We start from the raw sequence: 19,636 nt of genomic DNA on the forward strand, positions 1-19,636 counted from the left end.
GAGCCCGATGCAGGTCTCAAACTCACAAACTGTGAGATCATGACCTGACCTGAAGTCAGATGCTTAACCAACTGAGCCACCCAGGTGCTCATTAATGCTATTTTTGGGGTAAGTTTTAGGATCCCTTATACCTGGTTTTGATCAACTTTAATCAAGAGTGATATAGCCCCAACTACCACAATTTTAACTGAACAAACATGATACTCTCAACAACATGTTGGAAGATGGTCTTAAAAATAGTAATTTTATAAGTAAAAAAATTATTTTCTTCTCAGAAAACTAGAAATACTAATTTTTTTTTAAAAATTTTACATTTATTTATTTTTTGAGAGGCATAGAGACACAGAGCACAAGTTGTGGAGGGGCAGAGAGAGAAGGTGACACAGAATCCGAAGCAGGCTCCAGGCTCCGAGCTGTCAGCACAGAGCCCGATGATGTGGGGCTTGAACTCATGAACCAAGAGATCATGACCTGAACTGAAGTCAGACACTTAACTGACAAGAGCCACCCAGGTGTCCCAGAAAACTTCTTAAAAGAGTTATAAAAGCATTCTGAAATTGTTGAATCACTATATTATACGTCTGAAACTAACATAACACTGTGTTAACTTTATTGGAATTAAAATAAAATAAATTAAAATAAGAGTTATAAAAGCACTTAAAAATCAAATTTAAAAAAATCAAATTCAAGGCATCCTCCTTGACATTAAATGAAACAATGTCATTTGCCTAATTTAGAAATCTTAGTTTAAAAAACCCCAAATTTTCAGACACAATTACAACAATGTAGTCGATTTCAAAAAGCATGACATTCTTGTTTCTCATATTATTTTGTCCTACATGTGTTCATGTTTCTATTTTAGGATGATTGAGAAATGTACTGTGGTCAAGAAGTCCTTCTGGGGAAAAAAGAACCTATTGAGGTGCATTATTATAAAAATAGAATGAAGAATAAAGAACAGCAAATAGACTATGACAACCTGGAAAAGCAATGACAACAGAGTCGGCTTTCACTGTGTTTTTCAGCTCCTTCTTAAATATTTTCCTTGCTGACATCCAAGTGGTTAGATCAATTGTCAAGGAGTGGTTAGTTTCTAAAGGGCAAGCCAAGATATTTGATGCAAACTGATGTAAAACATACACTAGAAGCATTTCAGGTGAAACCGGTCTCTTGGTAGGATTACCAGATAAAATACAGTGTGGCCAGTTAAATTCTTATTTCAGATGATTTTTTTTTACTATAGGTATGCCCCATGCAGTATTTACTATACCAAAAATTATTTACTTATCTGAAAATTACAACTAAATGGGTGTCCTGTATTTTTATTTGCTTAATCTGTCAACCGTTTCTCTTGTAGTGATTAACATAATTCGGTAAAATAATAGTTCATAATCCATTAGAGAATTTATAAAATATACTTCACATATTCTTAAAATTAAAACAGGACTGAACAAGCTGGCAGGGTTCCTTCCTTCCTTATCTTTCAGGTACATTATCAATATTGTTTTCTGGAAAACAAATGTTACTCAGTTGTATGGATAAAAAGCAAGTAATTAAGTAATAAAACTCATTTGTACAGGGGGAAATATCCAACACCCCATTGCTTCAGTAAAGATTATAATGATTCTGGATTGCATATAGTCCAACCTCCAGAAAGAAAAAAAACTTTCTGAGCAAGGTTGACAGGAACTACATCTTAATTTCCTTTGGGAATTTCCCCATGCATTTGGCTGTGACACTATCCTGTATGTACAAACACACACACACACACACACACACACACACACACACACACACACTTTGTTTGTTTTTGTTGCAGTAGAGTTTATTGTATCTGAAAGAAGTTTGGAAGGTGTTTACTTGGACCATGTCATTAACATTTCCAACTTGTTGAGTGGTTTCCATGTTTCTCAGAGGTCTTCACCCTGTAAAGGCTGATGGATGGGCTGACAGAGCCTTCTAGGCTTCGGTTGGTGTAATGTGAGCTCAGTGCCTGGAAACAATAAAACAGCAATTTTCTGAGAGATTTGCCTGCAAAAGAGCCAGGAACATAAAAGCCTTTTCCGTTTCCCACCCTAAGCCTCTTCTTTTCTCTCAGTCCCAGGAGGGGTTTGGGAGACTGTATCTTGTCAGGTTAATTGAGGGTGACATTGAATGTAGTCTCAGCAGCAGCCGCTGTAATGGCTGGAAGGGAAAGACCCCTGGAGTAGGAATCAGAAGAGCTGGGCTCCGGTCTGGCTAGAGTGGAGGCTTCAAGTCATGAACAACAGAAGCAAAGGCTGCAGGGGTGAGACAATACCAGATCTTTTCTCTTGAAAGCTGGATGCGGGCATCTGGTCATGTTTTGACAAGCAATGGTTCTGGCTCCAGTAATGGCTTCGAACTAGGAGAAGGTCCTTCCCCAGTTAAGTCCATTAAAGCTGGGCCAGACTGTCTAACTTCATGCTGAGTACCATCCACAATGCTGCATTCTCAGAGGGCCGTGCCTTGAAACTGGGCTTTTTTATGTTACAAGACAAGAAGGCAAATGCATCCTCAACCATGTGTGCTAAAGACAGATTCAGGGTAGGAAGATCAGGACTAGAGCGAGGTGAGGGGCTACCAGGGGGATTTTGGTTCCCCAGGGCAGTTTTGTAACAATAAGCAATAACTCTGGAGAAGTCTACATTCAGGATCCCTTGTCCAGTACCACAGCCCAGTGGATACTTTCTGATTCAAAAATGCATTGAATTGGGACAATTCTGCTTACCACTGCTACTTCTTCTTTGGTAATCTAACGATCTTGTTACTGAATCTGAAACTATTCCAAATAATAAATAACTATAAACTTAAAATAAGTACTCTGGAAGGCCTAAAAAATAATGTTGGAAAAGTCTCTTTTAAAAAAATGTTTGTTTTTGAGAGAAAGAGAGCAAGTGGAGGAGGTCCAGAGAGGATCTGAAGGGAGCTCCGTGCTGACAGCAGAGAGTCTGATGTGGCACTCAAACTCATGAACCATGAGAGCATGACCTGAGTCCAAGTCAGATGCTCAACTGACTGAGCCACCCAGACACCCCTGGAAGAGTCTCTTTTAATGAAATTTTTGGCTCTCATGAGGAAACAACTTCTATTTTCAGGGTTTAAAATCCTAATTGAGGTTAACTTATATGATGTTGTGATATGATAGAGAAACTGACTGTGTCTTATTGCCCTACAAGGAACAGGACTGTCGGTAAAGATGGAAAAAAAGGTTATTAGTCCAGGGTGCCTGAGTTCCCTTTACCTCAGGGGAAGGGCAGAAGCCTGTGTTAAGCTCATGCTCAAGACAGCAAAGGAGAGAGGGGCTGGGAGCAATGCAGCCAGACCCTGAGAAGAGAGGTGGATTCTTCTGAGATGGAGGAAACAGATCGTTAAAACGATGAAATCGTAGGTTTTCACAGGCAGGCACTTATATTCTTCAGTCCCACACAGTGCCTCAGGTGACAGGACAATGAAGGGGAGTACATGCATGCCCAGAAAATGAACTCAAATTGCTACGGCCTTGAAAGCCTCAGCAGGTCCAGTGGCCAAGCCATGAGGTGACAGAAGCAGCAGATGACATGGGTGGCAGGACTGTAAATAGAACACCCACCCACCTCAGAATGGAGGTATGAGCCAGAGATAAAAACAACATTTTCTTTTCTTTTCTTAAAAATTTTTAACGTTTATTTATTATTGAGAGACAGAGAGAGACAGAACATGAGCATGGGATGGGCAGAGACAAGGGGAGACACAGACCCAAAGCAGGCTCTAGGCTCTGAGCTGTCAGCACAGAGCCCGACACGAGGCTCGAACCCACAAACCACAAGATCATGACCTGAGCAGAAGTCTGAGGCTAAACCGACTTAGCCACCCAGGGGCCCCGACAACATTTTCTGATCCAAACTGGAACACGACCCAGTCTTTCATACTGATGCTGGACCCACATCTCCTGCCTTGGCCAAGATACTGGCCCCAAAACAGTTAAGTGTTGGTCATTGTCAACTTCTTCTTGCACAGAGCAGTAATGGGAAGCCCATCTGGAACCATCTTTTCCAACCACAGCTAGAAGTCAGGGGCAGACTGGCCACCAGACAGAAGCAGAATGGACTTCAGAGACCCTGGCTTGGTGTCAAGAGCCATGAGAAGCATGTGAACACTGGCCAGCCATCATGAAATCTTTCCAGAAAGACACTCAGTGCTGGTTCAGCTTCCCATCTCCTGTCTAATCTTTTCCCCCGCCTCCCCTCCAGGCCTCTGCTGGCAGCTGCACTTTCAGGACTGATCGTGATGGTGATTTTCTGTGTAAAGGATGAGTGAACATTTCTATAAGATGCATCTCCTATTACCAACATCACTAATTGCTTTCTTGCATCCAATCCGTCATTTCACTTCATCTGTGGATTTCATGAATGAGCCATTGACTCCCTCCTCCAGGTCATTAGTGAAGATGTCAGATTCTGACCGACCTAATACCACTCCCCATGGCTCAATGCTAGCTTCACTGAGCGCTCCCGTGGGAGGCACTCATCACTCCCATATGTGGGCCTTCGGTGTCTCAAACCAATGTTAAACTATTTTGCAAGAAGTCTTAGGATGTTGTAAAAATTAATGTTTTCCCAAGGAACTCCCAATTTTCATAGGATCAGAACAGACGGCCGCATGACACAGTACAATATACAAGCTATCAAATCCTGGCTCCCAGTGGCCAGAGAGTGCAGGCTCGTTTATCCATTCATTTTTGTCGCTGGAAGAACAAAAGGATTACATCCTTCTGTGATAATCCTCTATGCTTTTTATGCCTTTCCAGCATCACACTTTTATGTTAATTTGCCTTTTCTATTTCACAGAAGCTTTTGAGTTTAGCCCATCTTCCTGGTTACTGTTAGGGTGCTTTATGGAAATCAGCAGGTTACTGGATTGGCTGTGAAAAATACATAGATGGCTGAAATTTAAGTTTAGAGAAGATGATGTTCTCCATGGCCGGGAGAGCAGGTATTGTTCCTGGGGTTTCTTGACTGCTCTTTTCCCACTCCCAGTGTAAATCAAGTTCTAATTATGAGAACTGAATCAAAGAAAATGATCTAGTAGGTCAGATGAATTCTTTTTTTTAATCCCTAGATACTGGTTACACAGAGTATTCAAGTTTCAACACCTACTTTTTCTTCTTTGCCTTGGAATTTCCTTCTGAAAATCAGGAAAAGAGGAGCACTTTTCTTCCCTCTGTTAAAATACTTTTTTTGGGGGGGGGGGCGTCTGGGTGGCTCAGCCGGTTAAGCGTCCAACTTCAGCTCAGGTCACAATCTTGCAGTCCGTGAGTTCAAGCCCTGTGTCGGGCTCTGGGCTGATGGCTCAGAGCCTGGAGCCTGCTTCCGATTCTGTGTCTCCCTCTCTCTCTGCCCCTCCCCCGTTCATACTCTGTTTCTCTCTGTCTCCAAAATAAATAAACGTTAAAAAATAAAATAAAATAAAATACTTTTTTTGATTAAAGAAACATAACTAATTATAAACATAACATAATTATAACTCAACTATCACTATAACTTGTGAAAAATGCTTATAAAAGCACACTGAAAAGAAAGCTATAAAATGAAATGTTTGTTTTTTTGGAGTGGCAAAATTGAAGACAAATTTTATTTTATTATAATATTTAGTATGGTTAGTATAATATAATCTGTAATATACTCTCATATAGTCTGATAATAAGTGTTTTTTCAAAGCTGAACAATTAAAACCTTTGGGGAGATAGTTTCTTTCTGCTTGGAGTCCAAACTGAAAATGGATCCCCCATTAGCCAAGTGTTGTGGTATTTCCTGAGCAACACTATTAAACATTTTCCAGGCAACAGGATCTCTTATATTACCATTTAATCACTTTACACCAAAAAGCATGTGAGTTGCATCATGTAACTCAAAAACTATTCTGGAGGGTAAGGTACCACAGGATTTTTGGATGTACTTCCAAGTTCTAGTGAGGATTATCTGATCTTGTATTGTAATATATAGAATAGTATAGCATATTAGAACAAATTGTAGAACAAACATATAGCATAATAGTTAGAATACTGACTTTGGCAATAGCATAGGTTCAAATGCCTGCCCTGCCACATATTACCTGTATGATCTTGGGAATATTATTTAATCTCTTTGATCCTTAGTTTCACTGTATGAAAATGTGATAATAAATCTACCAATTATAAGGATTAAGTGAGTATATTAGGATTCTCCAAAGAAACAGATCTATATCTATATCATCTATATCTGTATCTATGTCTGTATCTTCAAATATATATATTTATATGTATATATAAATCTCTGTCTTATTAAGGCCTCCAACTGATCAGATGAGACCCGCCCACATTATGGCGGGTAATCTGTGTTACTCAGAGTCTACAGATTTAAATGTTAGTTTCATCCCAAAAAACACATTCACAAAAGCATCCAGAAGACTGCCTGAACAAATATCTGGGCACCGGTGGCCCAGCCTACTTGACATGTTAAAATGAATCATCACAGTGAGGTAAGGTTTGTAAACAGAAAGAAAGAGATAGGGCAGACAACATTTAATGGAAACTTCTCATTATTTTATATATGCCAGTGGCTTGGGGGATAAGGATAAAGTTGCTGGTTTTAAGAGAAGTGCTTTGCTGAAAGTGTCTGATAAAGAGTAGCTGGTATACGGCTAAGGAGAGGTGGAGTGATCGCCGATTTACTATTAAAGACTACAGGTGTTGTGATCCTGCAAGCTAGCTACTCTCTTTCAAAAAGAAAGGAGGAGGCTGGAAGGATGTGGAACTACAAATTCTCACACCACTAATATAAAACAAAACAAGATTTTTAGGATGATTCATCAGTGATAAACACGTGCACTCTCTTAACTCCAGAGCAATGCAAGGTCAATACTGTAGTAAAAAAACAAGTGTATACTCTTCTGTTTTATATTTTTCTCTTCCAAACCATACATAAAGTGAAGAACCAGATGTTCTAAAAGAGATGCCCTCCTGGGCTGCATGGGTGGCTCAGTCAGTTGAGCATCTGACTTTGGTTCAGGTCATGATCTTGCAGCTCGTGAGTTCAAGCCCCGCATCGGGCTTTGTGCTGACAGCACGGAGCCTGGAGCCCGCTTCAAGTGTTGTGTCTCCCTCTCTCTCTCTGCCCCTCCCCTGTCATGCTCTATCTTTCTCTCTTCAAAAACAAATAAACATTAAAACAACTAAAAATAAAATAAAAAATAAAAGGTATGCCCTCCAAATAGTGGAATAAAAATGCAAATGCATCAATTAATATTGTAGGGAACAAACTCTTAGCACATAAGGTTTTCTACAATAATTCAACACAAATTTCATTCAGACTTGATACTGATAATGATCTTGCCTGACTGGATCTGATATGTTTCAGACTTAGAAGAATTCAGCAAAGATATTTACATCCTGCACATACACCCGCCCCCCCCAACCCCCGGAAAATAACATCTATTAAGATACAGAACGGTCAATAGTACACAGGCAGTAGACATCAAGGAGACCACAGGTGTTACGAATGTAAGATTAATCTTTAGAATTGTTTAAATGAGCTTTAATGAAAAGTGCATTGGAATGGAGACAGAATTGACAACCAGCTGATGTTTCCTTTTAGAAATGTTTTCCCCTTTCTGTTGGGAAATGCTCTTTTTTTAAAAAAAAATGTTTTTTAATGTTTATTTATTTTTGAGACAGAGAGAGAGAGAGACAGAGTATGAACGAGGGAGGGTCAGAGAGAGAGGGAGACACAGAATCTGAAACAGGCTCCAGGCTCTGAGCTGTCAGCACAGAGCCCGACACGGGGCTCAAACTCACTGGCCGCGAGATCATGACCTGAGCCGAAGTCAGACGCTCAACCGAGCCACTCAGGCGCCCAGTTGGGAAATGTTCTAAGCCAAGTTTCCTCTCTTAGAACATTAAGAAAATAATATGACCTGTCCTACTTTCCAGAGGAGTTGTGCTTGTCACATACTGCAAGATATGTGAAAGCACTTTGAAAATGAAATGATGTAAGTAGAGTTACTATTTTTAGTATTAAAAAAGAAGAGAAGAGAGACAGAGTGGAAAATGGGAAAGGTAACAGCTTTTGAATCAGCCAGTCTGGAGGCTGAATACCAACTGTGCCTCTCTCTCTACTTGTGTGACTGTGAGAAATTCTCTACTTCTTGGAGCAAAAAATATCGGGCTTTATAAACCGAAGTTTCCAGGTGTGTGGACACTTCGAATATGTAGGTGAATGTATATGAATGATACGTAAGAAGAAAGGACAGGTGAAATTACTGCATTAATAGCACAGTGAACGGAAACATACTAATTAACACAGGAAATGCTAAAAAGGAAGTTTTCACTTTGCAGAGCTAAGAATACAATACTTTCGTAAAAGGAAGTTACAGTGGCCCAGGGAAAGTGGGGAAGAAATAAAGGAGCAAAGCTGGATGTGAAGTGAAACTGAAAAGACGTTTCAGGCAGCCAGCTCGAACCTGTGAGGCTGAGCTTCCGGCATCTCAGTAGGAGACAGATCTCAGGGCAGAGTGAAACCACATCAGTTTGAGGCATGGTAGTCTTTCTCAAACAAATCTCAAATTAGGAAAGGAAAACAAAACTGAGGTGATGTTCTAATGACTCTTGGGACTTAGTCTTGGATGGAAGAGAAGACATGCTTGAGTCTAAACTCCAGATGTATTTCTTGGGTGCCTGTTGGTAAGCTATTGTCTCATGGCTCCACACTCACCTTTCTATAGTCAGCATTGTGATTTTGGGTCTGGGACTCTGTAAACCACATCTCTGTTTGGCCAAATGATTCCATGTTAGGTTCCTTTTGCCAATAGGGGCCACGAGAGAAAGACTGGAAGTCTGAGGAGGAAGAAAGGCTTGCTTGTTTCTGTTTCCTTACTGTGACCTCCCTGCCTATTTTCCTGTTCCTGTGAGTATCATCCCAGGAATGCTTCTTGGCTACATAGTGGCAGTTTCTTCTTGTAATTCTGTAACACTTGCAGATCCAGATTCATTACACCCCCTTGCAGACACCTGCACCAGCCAGTCAGCAACCCCCCTCCTCACATATCTGCGTCCCAGCCCCTTTCTCTGAGCTCAGAGACACCAGAGTCAGCTGAGCAGAGTAGAGTGCATTCCCCAAAGGATACTCACTCTCATCATGTCCCCTGAACATCGAGCTGGAGGTCTTGGTCACTGCATACTGACAAAAAAAGAAAGAAGAAATACAAAAGAATAATGATCAGGAAAGAAGTAAACTCTTTGCAGATTATATACTTCTTTCTATAGAAATTCCTCGGGGCGCCTGGGTGGCGCAGTCAGTTAAGCGTCCAACTTCAGCCAGGTCACGATCTCGCGGTCCGTGAGTTCGAGCCCCGCATCGGGCTCTGGGCTGATGGCTCAGAGCCTGGAGCCTGTTTCCGATTCTGTGTCTCCCTCTCTCTCTGCCCCTCCCCCGTTCATGCTCTGTCTCTCTCTGTCCCAAAAATAAATAAACGTTGAAAAAAAAATTAAAAAAAAAAAAAGAAATTCCTAACAATATATAAAACAACTACTAGAACTCATGAACTTGTCAGAGGCACAGGATCAATGTTACTATACTCAAACAGTTGTGTTTTTATGTACTACAGCAAACGGCATGAATATTCAATTTTAAAATTTTCATATACAATAGCATCAAAACCCTGAGCAGTTACGGTTCTGTCATATAAGATTTAGTGTAAACTTTTGGTCAGGTAACAATAAATGGTGCTGTCTCTCCCATAGCCAGCACACATGGATTGTCTAGGCCTCAGCAGATGGAAGTAGGAATGGGTCTCTCGTTACTATACCAAATAACCCACCTGCAGAGTTTCTGCATCCATCTCTACATCTTTAAGCTCTGCCCTCTGGTTTCTAAGAGAGAAATCCTTACAACAATGGTTTCATGGAACTGGAGTTTGAGACCACTATCAGATCATTTTGAGTTCCTCATACCATGAAACCTATAGGCAAAGAAGGAAGCTGCTCTGCTGGGTAGCTGATCCAGATTATCAAGAGGGAACTGGATTCCTGCCTAAAAATGTGAATAGGGAGGATTATTTCTGGAACCCAGGGAATTCTCTCTGATTGCTCTTAATACCATCATTTCCAATAGTAAAAGTGAACTGAAAACTACATCAAGCGATAAAGGAAAGAGTCACTGAAGACTTTTAGGTAATGAGCCCTGACCAGCTGAGGCCCTGGCTGATGGAAACGGAAGCATGGAATGTGTAATGGAAGGAGGAAATTATTAATACCAACCAGCCACAGCTTTGCGATGAGTTACAAGAATGAAAACGTTGGTGGCTTCACATAGATTCTTGCTTGCTGTTATGTGTGTTTCTATGTATATATTAACTATTTTCTTCTTCTCTTTCTTTTCCATATTTCTTAACATTTTTACTGAAGGTCAAATCTATGATGGGATTGGGATTGGGATTGAAAACGAGGTATAATTAACATACTCCAGAGATGGCTAGAAATCACAGTATGGGTTTTCCCACCCTGTTGTGTATAGGAAGAAACCATTAAATATCTATTTATATTTATTTTAACCTTGTCTTTTAAAATTTGTTCTATAAGCATACAATGTATTAGAAAAACACATATATAATTAATAAACAGATAAACATCCATACATTAGGGGTGTATGCTGAAAAAAGGCATGCTAGGGTATGTGATCAAAAAAAGCTTGGAGATCACCAGGTTAGGGCACAGTAGTTTGGAGATCAGGAATATGGCTTTGCTATCTATGTGTGGGCTACTTAGCTCTGCAAATAGGCTACTCTATCCCAAAATTACAGGCTACGCTCACTCATCCGTTCTGTACCATCTTACCCACGCATGGTACCAGGTCAGAAGTTGAGGTGCCTGAGTAGAATACATCTTTCCTGCTTAGACAATGAGTCCACATCACTGGTGTCAGATCTGAAGGCCAGTGCTTACACATCCTAAACAAATGGGTCTACTGTGGTCACCTGACTTGGTTGGTAATCTCTCAGAGGGCAGTGATCTGGTTTGCTGATAGTTAACTCTTACTCTCACATTCTATCTAGCAGAAATATCTGCAAATGACACCTTGAAACTCCACCAGTACAATGATGTGTGTTGTTCACAAAGGTCCTGAAGAATTATACAATCCTACTCTCCCTCCACAATCAAACCACAAGAGTATAAATTATGCTCACTTTGGGGTATTCTTAGAGCAGTGTAGCATTCTGTGACCAAAAATATTTCATTAACTAAAATGCTTCCTCTAGCCAAGCCTGAAAATCAGTTTGTACTGTGTTTCTTTTGTTCTATCATCCATCCAATTCCTCCATCCATGTTCTCACTCGCTGCACCTGTATTTACCTACTGAGTGAGCAGGCAAAACTTACAGATGAAGAGAATGTCAAAGTCTTCATTTTGCTTATGCATTAAAATTGGGAATTGAATTCAAGTGACCTTAAAACTCTAACAGAATTAGAGACCTGCAACAAGTGTTGATCCTCAGCATTCTAAGTTCCTTGCTAGTTGATCAAGTCAGCTAAACTCCCTCTCAAAAAGAATCTCAAGATCCCTTTCTCTCAACCTGTTCCCTGCCTGCCCAAGTCTCCCTTTTAAAATGTTACTGGATCCAGGGGCACCTGGGTGGCTCAGTTGGCTGAGGAGATCTCATGGTTGTGAAATTGAGCCCTGCTCTGCGTTGGGTGTGGAGCCTGCTTAGGATTTTCTCTCTCTCTCCTTCTGTCCCTCCCCCACCTCAAAAAAGAAATGTGTCCAGATCCAGAAATATCCTAACAATCATTATCTGTTGGCTACTGGGTCACCACGACAATGAGAAGATGCTTTGTCTCCGGAGCTGCCCGGCAGCATGTCTGACGATGGAGGACCCCTTTTATTTCTACAGACAAAATGTCTCTCTCTTGAAAACAATTGATATTCTTGACAGACTGTGAATTGTAGAAGTCTTGCTCAGAAGGAAAGCTGTCAAGGGAAGAAACACTTCCTTTCTTGATCGTTTGGATAATAGAGAGCAGAGATTTTTTTTAAGGGAAACCAAAAAATGTTTCAGGTGACCCCAAATCAGAGAGGAATTTTCCTTGTTGATAAAACGAGGCACATTCATCTAAATGGCTGCCAGCACACAAACACATCCACACAGGGTTACATGCCTTAACATTTATCTTACTAATTAGACAGCAATCTCACATCCAAGAAGCCACTCAGAAGTGGGACTCTTCCCAAGTCTTTTAAATAAATCTCACTTGCAAAAACTCCTTCTGTTCCACATTTCTGAAATAAAGTTATTTGAATGCTACTATGTCTTTGTCATATGTCCATTATTTTAATTGTCTTCAGTCTCCTAGTCCACCAGTGTCGATATTTTTCCTCATCTCCAGGCCAGGCATAAAACTTCTTAAATCCAATCACTGATACTGCTGACTAACCAATGAACTGTACTCGTGGATCAACCAGTATTTCCTTTAGCCTTTATTCACTAAAACACTGCGATTGCCAATGTGAAGTTCCTTTCTACAGATAGGATTTGGAGTTTCTTCACCTGGACCAAGAACTAGGGAAGAAAGATTGAGGAGAAAAGACCATAGATTACAGCGCAAAGTCACTTGAACTGCTGCATTTAGGCCAGAGTAGCTTTCACAGTGATTTTTTTTTTTTTAAGAGGAGGGTTGTTTCCTTTTACGTTTGAAAAGAAAAACTGTATGGGTGGGATAGGATTTTAATGGATATTTATGCTTTATAGTTAAAACGGATCACGTCATACTGAGACCCCTCACCACCCTCTAAACCTGCAGCATGAGAGCGTTCTTTTAAACAGGATGGAAAGTAAACAGTTATGTGAGCACTGCCATCTGGATAGGCTCTGGTGCTAACTTTCAAACTCCGCTTAGCATCCTCTAAAAGATACTTGAAATGCATTCACATGATTCTGAGTAAGTGCTGTGGGAGTCTGAAGGATTTCAGCAGTTCTTCCTCTCTCAGTCAGCAAGAATTTTCTGCTAAAGATCTCCAATTACTTTAGTACTTTGCAAACACTGTGAATGAAAGCACATCAGCGCTACCCACAAGCAAGCTGCTTTCAGAAAGCTTCCTCAGCGAGCACTGGGCTATCTGCTTACTGTGCACACAGTCTCCAAGGGTCCTGATGCCCGATGGCCTTGATGTCCTCCTGGAAGAGGACAGGAGAACCAGACCTTAGTGGCTCTGGTTTCAGTCCACTGTCCCAAGGAGTTCAAAGATTGGCTATGGAGATGTCACCTGAATGGGAAAGCAACCAGTTGGCTTATAGAGAGGTTTTGATTAGAAATCTTTAAAAACAACAATAAACCCACTTCGGTTCACAAAACAAACCACTGAAATCCAGTAGGGGATGTCTTGATTTAAATACCTAGGAGGTTCTGAAAAATTAGGTCCTTTCATACATAGTGGTAAGACAGTTTATTGGAACAACTATTCTGATAAAAATGTTTCAAAAATTTAATTGTGTATATCACTTGACTAAATAATATCTTTTCTGGGAATTTATCCTAAGAGTACAATCACACAAGTATGCAGAGACATATGTATAAAAGTGTTTATTGTGGTATTGTTATTGGAAACAATTTGAATGCTCATATTGGGTACTTCATAAATAAAGGATAACACATATTTACAAGGGATTATCTAACCATTAAAATAGTTATGGTACTCATATGGAATAAGATGCTCATGATACATTTTTAGGTGGTAAAGGTAGATGATATGTAGAGTATGAGTCAAAATATGTGTATTTTTTAGTGTGTAGATAAAAAATTGAATGAGCTCTTCTTGGGTTCCCCATTTTTGGTACCAAATTCTGCATGAGTCACAATTCAACAAGAGAAATAGAATCAGAAGGATATGTCTATCTATATCTATATCTATATCTATAATCTATATCTACCTACCTACCTATAATTAAAGATATTTGTTACAGGACTTGGTTTATACAATTCCAGGGGCCAGTGAAGCAGTATCTGTAAGGCTGTGTGTCTGTGTCTGGTGCTGGATCTTGAAGTTCACATGACAGAGTCAGGAAGGGAATTTCACACATAGGCTGGAACCTCATGAGGGTTAACTGAAACCTGTGTCTATTGTAGTTGCCTCTCTTCTTGGTGATGAGTGTAGCCCTCAAAACCAACCAACCAACCAACCAACCAACCAACCAACAAACAAACAAAACAAGACAGGATTCAGGGGAAGGCAGAGGCAAGCTTAGCTGCTGCCTCATGGCAATCAGGTGAGTCAGCAGATCAGCAGCAACGTGTGTCAATTACAAAACGGCTGCTGCCTCCCTTCTGCCTACCAAAAATTTTGCAAGGATCTCCTGTGTGATCTACGCTATCGAGAAATATACAAGAAGAATTCTTGGAGATGTAGTTCAGACTAGCCAAGTTGACACATTGCAAAGCCATCACAGAGGCCAAGTCGGGATGTAGCTCGGACTGAGAACCCAAGGGCTGCCTGCTCTCTGACCCCCACCCCCACCCCCAGATTCAGGCTCATTTGTTCACCCAGGCCTGGGTAGGTAAGAATTCCTTACATAGTTTACATGGTTTTCTTCCTTCCCACGGCAGGATTTAGCATCCAGAAGTTAAAAAGATAAGATGTCACTGTTTTGGAGAATGACTCAATACAAATCACGACAAGAGTGTGTGCTTGTCCCAAGTGTATTACATATATTTATTCATTTAGTTCTGACATCAAATTGATACTAAAGATGAAATTGAAATACAAAGGGTTAAGCACCTGGCTGGCAAGCACACAGGTGAAAAGGGGCAGAGTCAAGATTTCAACCTTAGCCTCCGGTTCTAATCCTATGTGCTTAATCATTATGCTGTACTTGTTCCTCTTAGATAGCTACATTACCTACCAATTGGTGTCTGCTTCGAAAACCCTGAAACACTGCAGAATTCTTAAGAATCTAATGAAGTATACTGTATTCTGTTTACTAAACAGGGAAAAATAGTTCATAGATTTCTCCAGAACTGTTGTGTTAAATAAAGTACAAGATGTGAAATAGCCAAATCATAAATTCTCATACAAATACAAAATGAACACCTGTTAAATATTTTATTTAATTCATGGATTAGTGAGGAAACCAGTACGATATTAAAATTGATTCAAAGGAGTGGCTGATTTACAGATATTTTTATTCTCTGGTGGACAAAATTCATTTGCATCGCTATAAACAGGAATCTTTTGCTTTTCTGGGGACAAGAAATGTTTGCATTGTTATTAGTTTTCCACATGAGTAGAATTCTATCGCTACAGATTTGCAAATAGCCTTGTCAAAGACAGTCAAATATGCACATCCCATAGAGTCAGAGAATCCCTGGAGGGTCTGCTAGACAATCCCACAATCACCTAACAAACACTTTAGTAATCTCTCCTGCCCATTTCCAAGGCTTTAACAACTTTCCTGACAGCTGAAATATAAAAATTCTTTACTGAATTAATTGAGCCATCATAAAACATTCTAGCTACTTCAGGGGCAACAGGGTGGCTCAGTTGGTTAAGCGTCCAACTCTTGATTTGGGATCAGGTCATGATCTCATGGTTCGTGGGATTGAGCCCTATGTAGGGCTCCGAGGTGACAGCATGGAGCCTGCTTGGGATTCTCCCGCTCTCCCCCTCTCTCTCGGCCCCTCCCCCTCCTCTCAAAATAAGTAAATAAACTTAAAAAAACATTCTAGTTACTTCAAATTGTATTTTAGCTGACACATTTCCTAAGGATCCTTTCTTTTCTAGAATTTTATGATTCTAAGAAAGTGGATATTTCCTGATTAGATATTATAAGAATAAGATTACAGTAATTTTATTTTCCTATTTTTGTGGGTATTATAATTTTGGGAGTAAGGGGAATTTTTTAACAAAAAAGTTTTACCAAGGGTAATTGTCAAAAACAGGTGAGGAAAGAAATGCAAGAAGAATTAAGTTTAAAAACTGAAAAAGTGAGAATAAGATAGAACAGGCATAGGAACAAATACATGGATAATTTCTTTAAGTCACGTAGTGGACTGTGGTCTATAGGTACTCCACGCAGACACTCTGTATTTATTTACTCACCAAGAATCTTAAAACCATTGACTCGATGTCGTGGAATCCTAAGTAACTAACCCAGAGAAGTTTTCCTGGTCCGGGATCGGTGGGAAAGTAAATGTTCTAAGATTCCAATTGGGACACTTAAAAGGAATGCTTACTTTTGTCTGATTATAAAAAGGCAGAGAAGAACACAACGTGCAGGATTAAAAACAAAAAACAAAGTTCCAGAAGGAAGAATGCTTCCATTGGGTTCCTTCTGAAAGGACAGCCCTGAGACAGTAGGAGAAGCGGAATAGTTAAACACGGTAGAAGGCAGCCTTTCTGTGTGTGCTGTGGGACATAGGCGTCTGTGTTTTGTGAGGAAACCAGTTACACAGGGGGCTGTGTGAATTGAGACCATGAACCCAAATCTCCCTTGGAGCCCCAGGAAAGGGGAAGGGCCTATTTGGAAGAGCTCACTCCCCTGAGTACACTCACTGGCACACTACCAGTATCACTTCAGCCCTCGGATTGCCCTCGGAATAGTTCAATGCTGAGAGTGTTGGGCCATTATTCTCAAAAGACTCAACTCCTGGTAAGATGGCCATTAGATAAAGTATTCTTCCTTGAGGGTGCTTTAATCTCTCTCATTACGTGGTGAGCAGGATTTGGAATTGCTTAGCCCATAAATTCATTTAATCTAATTTGTTACATAAAGCATCAGAATTAACTTCCAGATTAACATTGTGGCTGTAGGCATGTGCATGCAAGGCTTCCTGCTGAGCACCGGGCCAGTCACCAGAAGAGGGGCCACACCCTCAAGTTGCCGAAATTTTAGTTAAGCAATACAACAAGCATATATAGAAAAAGGCCCATATCTCAGGACTCAGGGACTCAGGGACTTGGGTTCTAGTTTTGGATCTAGCTCTGAGGAAACGTTTGAGTTTAGCATGTTACCATATTAGTCGATCTGTAAGTAAAAAGAGGGGACAATACAATTCCTGAGATCTCTTCTACCTCCCTTGAACAACACAGGCTTGAACTACATAGGTCCACTTATATATGGAATTTTTTCCAATAAACACAGTACAGTACTACAGGTGTATTTTCTCTTATGATTTTCTCAATAACATTGTCTTTACTCCAGCTTAATTTATTGTAAGAATACAATATATAATACACACAACATACAAAATATGTGTTAATCAACTTTATGTTATTGGTAAGGCTTCTAGTCAACAGTAGGCTATGAGCAGTTAAGTTTTGAGTCAAAGCTACACCTGTATTTTCAACTGTGTGGGGGCTCGGCTCCCCGACCCCTATGTTGTTCAAGGGTCAGCTGTGCTTAATTCTTTCTCATGAATATGGATTCATATATATAGAATAAATAGAGCTGAAAGCATAAAAAACAAAGTGTTCAGAATCATGGATTTGTCAGGACAGAGTCAGATGTAGAATTAGGAGTAGCAGTAGTGTAGTGACTAACATTGATTGTGCACTTACAATGGGCCAAGCACTGAGTTTACCACTTTAAAGCATATCTCATGTAAGCGTTGAAACAATTCTATGAAGCAGGTCATGTTAGTAGGCTCACTTTACCAATAAAGAAATTGAGGCATCAAGCGTTAAAGTCCATAGATTACATAGTTTGGGTATTGGGTCACATATCTAGTAGAAATTTTTAAAGTGGAGATAAAATCTTTGGGAGGGGTGCCTGGGTGGCTCAGTTGGTTGAGCTTCTGACTCCTGATTTCGGCTCAGGTCATGACCCCAGGGTTGTGAGTTTGAGCCCTGTGTGGGGCTCTGCATTGAAGTGTGGAGACTGCTTGGGATTCTCTCTCTTCTTCTCCTAAAATAAATAAGTTTTGGGAGGGGTGCCTGGGTGGCTCAGTCAGCTGAATGTCTGACTCTTGATTTTGGCTTAGGTCATAATCTCACAGTTTGTGGGACCGTGAGATCATGACCTAAGTGCCGGATCGGGTTCCATACTGACTCAGTGCAGAGTCTGCTTGAAATTCTCTCTCTTTCTCTCTCTCTGCCCATTCCCTGTTCGTGCTGTCTAAATAAATAAATAAATAAATAAATAAATAAATAAATAAATAAAATTTTAAAAGTTTGGGGAGATAATTACTGAACATCTAGGAAGTCACATTCAGTAGGAATAGGGGATACACACTCCCTAAATAGGTTGCAAAACCAATTATTTCACCCCATGTCCACTGCTAAGACCCTGCTTCAAGACATCATCATCCCCTGCTGGGGCTCCTGCAGTAAACTCCGAACAGCCAACCCCATGGTTTCTCTTGGCACACCCACCACAAGGCAACTTCCACACTGTAGCCAGAGTGGGCTTTCCATATGATGAGTCTCATGTTGTCCTTCCCTCAACAGATATTTGCTCATGAATACAAGAAAAGTACAGTGAAGTCCATCCATGCCAGAGAACTGATGGTTGGAAAAAGAAGAGGCAAGGTGGAGGAGAGAGAGACAGAGAGAAAGAGAGAGATAGAGGGAGAGAGAGAAGCACGGAAGCTGACCCAGGAAATGGCATGACTGAGAAAAAGTATCTCCAGAAGTTGTGTATGGAACACCCTGGCAAAGACAGACAGCAGGGAGATGGTGCCTGCCTTCCAGGGTGGGGCTGATGACAGCGGCCAGGGTGGGAGCGTGCAACTTGACAGAGGGGCCCATGCCAGGAAACATTCTTGGGAAACCATCCAGGGGGTTGGGGTAGGGCTAAGTGAAAGGAAAAGGGAAACAGAAAGCTTAACCATGATTCATGAGCCTTAGGGACATCATTGGTGGGAAACAAAGCAGAATGATCGTGGTGTATTATTTCTTTAGCATGTTAACTATAAGGAATTTCAAAGGAATCTACTTGTGATAAACCCCGATTTTGTCAAGCTCTTCTACATCTATGTTTCTAACAGAACCAAAACATTTGTCTAGAAATCCTTTATAACAAACAAAAGAAACTTTAATGATAAAATTTCTAGAGCTCATAGATGATGAAAATCTTTGCAGAATGTATCATATGTTTAATTATTTCAGTAACTTCAGATTATATCCATCATTTTATATTATACATTTATATTATATATATCCTCATGGTATAAATCTTTGCCCCTGTTTAATCGTCATAATATAATATTTAACTGTGCCAATATGAATGATAGCTTCACTCAACTTTAACTGATGAATTATATAAGAATTTTTGGGAAAGCACTTCTAACACATAAAGCATATTTTTTTAATTCCCAATTTACTGGGCCCAGAAAAGGAAATGTATAATGTTTCGTTCACTACTGCTATCTATTTTAGGTCAGGAGACAGCTCAGAAAAACAAATATCACTTGAATCTTACATCTGACTAGGCAAATCTACACTTTCCAATATGGATTATTTTTGGTCCAGTGAGTTTTGTTTCAATTCTTTTCTGCTATGTCTAGTTTCACAATGTGATTAATGACTGAACTTTTCTTGTCTTCCCCACAGTTGCCTTGAGAATTTGCAGCATTAGATTTACTCATTTACTATAAGAGCAAAACAGAGATGTGATAT

Source organism: Prionailurus viverrinus, chromosome B4, assembly GCF_022837055.1.
Source record: "Prionailurus viverrinus isolate Anna chromosome B4, UM_Priviv_1.0, whole genome shotgun sequence".
Lineage (NCBI taxonomy): Eukaryota > Metazoa > Chordata > Mammalia > Carnivora > Felidae > Prionailurus > Prionailurus viverrinus.